Below are 4,264 nucleotides of genomic sequence, written 5' to 3'. Positions count from 1 at the left end.
TCCAATCAGGATCGACGGTTCTCGATCCGGATGAGTTTTTTGTGTGCCCGATCCGAGGTACCGATCCGTTTTTTAAACCACAGGCTGAAACCATAGTTGTGAAGAAAAAGATGGATTCGGCCATCTTCTTTGAAAAAAAATTTAAAATGAAAATATATATTGTATTGGATTCGGCAAGTGCCGAGCCCAAAACTAAAAAAAAAATTCAGGTCTTGTGGATTATGAATCTTTGCACAAACACTATTTAAATGGTAATTCAATTTATCGAACTGCAAAACTTCTTATGCCATCTTGGCTACATGGATGTGCTGTTTCTCAATCCTTGTTCGAGGGAAACCTAAGATGCATGACATGCGCCCGTGGCACAATTTGTTACCTGCAATGATTATGAAACAAGCCCTTGCTCATTACAACTTAAAAAAAGCCAAAGTCAACTAGCAGTAAGTCATTTTTTTTGGATGAGTCAGTGGAGAGGGCATATAACCTAATAGGAATTCAGTTTAGGACGTAGCATTGTAAATCATCAAGCGCTAACCAATTAACCAATTAAACCCGATCATTTGATAACAAACCTTGAGTCTTAGATTCGAGTCAAAATTGCGCATTAAGTCGCCTTCTGGCAGGCCATTGGTTATAGTGATGTAAATGGGTTGGGAGTGATCCGGGTTGATCTTGACACTGGCCCAATCTGACTGCAGTCAAGTCCAAGTCACTTGGTCCTAGACTCGACCTATCAAGTTGTATCGGGTCCGAATCTAGAAATAAAATAATATAAAAAATATTATTTTTACAATGTAAAATGTTTATACATATTTTAATATGAAAAAAGTATATGTAAGGTTGCAACCTTAAAATGTAGAATCCTATATGCACTTTAAATATCTATTAAAAATATTGTTTTAATGTAGAAAAAACCCTCTAATAAAATTACATGTTATAATAAAATTTTAAGGTGCGCCTTAATTGGATTGTTTAAGGCTGTAACCTTATAGAAGCCGCACCCTTTTAATAAATCTTTTATATACTAAGTAGGTCTGGTCAGATTGTACTTGATCCAATAGGGCCTAAGCTAGACCCAAGTCTGAACCAGACCTAGTTCTGGTAAAAATAGATCCTTCCCCAACTCGTCAGGTATCCACCCATTCGTTACTATCAGTATGGTTTTTCATTTTTTTCAATAACGAAAGCACGTAATTTTATTAAAATCTCAATCAAAGGTTACACAACTCTTCAAATAAAAAAAGAATCGGAAACATGTAAATGCAAATGAGAAGCCCAAACTTTATTAATCCATCCACCGTATCATTAGCCTCCCTATAAGCATGTTTTAAAGAGAGCCCTGGCAAGATCCATAACCTGTAATCACATGGACCTTAATTTCCATGGTGGCCTCGCCTCCTCCTTACACCAAATAATTACATTTTGAGAGTAAAAAAACCATCCACGTGGACGAGCAAAGCAAAAGATGACACAACTATCACTATTAGTGAAGAACTCCAATTCTAACAAAACCCAGGTTCCCCAAAGAGCCATCAAAATTTATTTTAAGCCAATTTTGGAGACACCCATCTTCCTTTCTGCATCACTTTAACCACATTCAAATTACTGAGATAACACATATTCCTCCATCTTCCTTTCTGTATCACTTTAACGACTATCAAATTAATGAGATAACGCATATTCATCGACATTACTAGAAATATGGTTTCTAAACTTCGTAGGTATCCCTAGGATGATGTTTTAAAGCAAATGAGAGTAAGATATCATGGAGTTTGTCGTTCTACAATGTGTTTTAGCAGTAGATGCTAATGCAGTTTTTAAATTTCTCCCATTTGTTTTACGTCGTGGCTCTCTCTGATTTGGGTGATTTTTTACATTTTTTTTCAATACCACCATATATCACAATGCTTTGGTAATTCGAAAAATATACTTCACAGGACACACATACAGATTTTATGTAACATGCAATAAGCTCCCTTTTTTTTATTTTTTTTAACATGTAAGAATTTGAAATGTACCATTTTTCCACTATCAGTAACTGGGGCAAAAAAATACATCAAGAAACTAGTCCATCAAAAACAAACCCAATCAATAATTATCATATAAGAAAAATAGAAGCTATTCCAATTAAGTATCTTTCTGGAAACAAGATCACAGAGATTACAAATATATTTTAATCCCTCCATGTTTGAAATTCATATGATATTTAAATTATTAGATATAAAAATATGAAGGAGATGAAATCTTTTTGCAATAACGCCTTGTAACTTTATTATGACTAAATAGATTCCCATATTGTTTGAAATAAATTCCTTTCCCTAAACATTCTTGACATAAACTCATTGCTATATTTTCTCCAGTAGTGTTTTGTGTAAACGGAACCCCCACCCAAATTTGTAGTGTTTTGTGTAAACGGAACCCCCACCCAAATTTATGAAGATCCACTCATGCATGTACCTTCATAAAATTTCTTTGAAAACCAATATAGAAAGCAGAAATGAAAATATCAAAGTAGGGTAAATATGTTGGAATTTGAAAAATTAATCCTATATGGTTCTCTCTTAGTAACCAAGAAAAAATTTACTAAAGCGGAAAGACATATTTCTTGCACCCCATCAACAAAGACACCTTTTACCATTTCATGGGGACCTGCAAAACCAGTTAGATGGTGGCACCCGTGACAAATATCTTAAAATCATCAACCGGAAAATTAACCACGGCCAACATTCTTATAAAATCGCCTTCGAGCCAGCAATACAGCGTAATAATCGTTTCCATGTTTCTCCACAGCTTTTTTTAACCTGTTACTCAACATTGCATCTCCGAGAACTAATTCGAAGAGGAACCGTCTGAATACCATGTTCAAGAAAGCCTGTGGAAAGCATGAAAACATCAAATCTTCAGCTGGTTAAAAGAATGAGAAGGGAACTATGTTCAAGAAAGCCTGTGGAAAGCATGAAAACATCAAATCTTCAGCTGGTTAAAAGAATGAGAAGAAGAGGAGAGATGTAATTGGTGATATGGGGAGGGTGCATGGAGGCCCTTTTATGCACGTTTTGTGATGGAAATAACTAACCCCCTATCAGAGCATGACCCGGGCTTCTCAACCATTCTACCCTACTTGGCAGTTTTGTAAACTAACATCACAATCTTTAGGGTGGAACGTCCATTTGGAGTGGTTTCCTTTCAGTTATTGTGATTAGCACATGTTTTTTTAGCATGAGGCCAAGACCCCACATGTACAAATGGTTTTTTAGCATGTGCGGCGAATACCGCACATGTACAAATGTTTTTTTTAGCATGAGAACAGTTTTATAATGTGTCCTCAAATTACCATCACAATCTTTAAGGAGGTACGTCCATTTGGAGTAGTTTCCTTTTTCAGTTACGGCCATTAGCACATGTTTTATTAGCATGCCGCCTAGACCGCACATGTACAAATGTAGGCTGGGCAATAAAATATATGTTTTAGATAATATATAATCTTTAACGTAGAGATCATGAATATAAAAAGATAAATAAAATTTAAAAACTAAAAATAATAATTATATTAAAAAATATTTGGATTGTTAATTACAATTGTTTTTAGATGGACCACTTGTTTGCAGCCATGATCGCATATTGTACAAATGCAGTACAGCCCGCATGACACAATGGTTCAAAGTTATTGGCGCATGTTTGAGGGGCATGTTTACCTTAGCCGATGTACATGGAGGCAAAAGTTTAAGGCGCACCACAAAATACCACTAAGAAAAAGTGTTTTGATGTTGGAAAATTCTCAAATTGATTCACGGCTTGATGAGAAGAATACACGCTTAAAATTTTAAATGATTTGGATTTGTAATATATATATATATATATATATATATATATATATATATGGAATTTGCTTCTGTGATCCAATAGGCTCACAAGAAAAAATGAGCCCAAAAGCTCAATGCCCGATAGTGTTTGAATTTTACTATTTTTTCTATAAATCCAAATTACTTGAAATTTTATATGTGTGTTGATAAAAAATAGATGAATATTCGAAAAATATTAAAAAAAAAATTTACATGAAAAAAATGATCAAAATACCCCCATAAATTTTGGGGGGTATTTTTATCATCTTAACTTTGCAGATTATTTTTTTTTATATTTTTATTAGGTGCGGCTTGATGAGAAGAATATTCACCTATGATTTCAAGTGATTTGAATTTGTCGAAAAAAAAAATTAAAATCCAAATACTCTCAATTGTCAAATCACCCGAGATTCAATCTGGGC

At 34.2% G+C, this 4,264-nt stretch overlaps 1 long non-coding RNA gene across 1 annotated transcript; it reads right to left on the bottom strand.

The window, feature by feature from the left end:
- Nucleotides 1–243: 243 nt before the first annotated feature.
- LOC148781532 (uncharacterized) lies at nucleotides 244–1,918 on the bottom strand. The gene is made up of 2 exons (XR_016057634.1): nucleotides 573–1,918; nucleotides 244–376 (listed from the first exon to the last, which is right to left on the bottom strand). It is a non-coding gene; the product is annotated as an uncharacterized LOC148781532 (long non-coding RNA).
- Between the last annotated feature and the right edge of the window lie 2,346 nt (nucleotides 1,919–4,264).

Source organism: Amborella trichopoda, chromosome 6 (genome assembly GCF_054954075.1).
Source record: "Amborella trichopoda isolate Santa Cruz 75 chromosome 6, AtrichopodaSantaCruz75HAP2 v2.0, whole genome shotgun sequence".
In the NCBI taxonomy this organism is placed as follows: Eukaryota; Viridiplantae; Streptophyta; class Magnoliopsida; order Amborellales; family Amborellaceae; genus Amborella; species Amborella trichopoda.
This window is presented reverse-complemented; position numbering and strand designations above follow the sequence as displayed.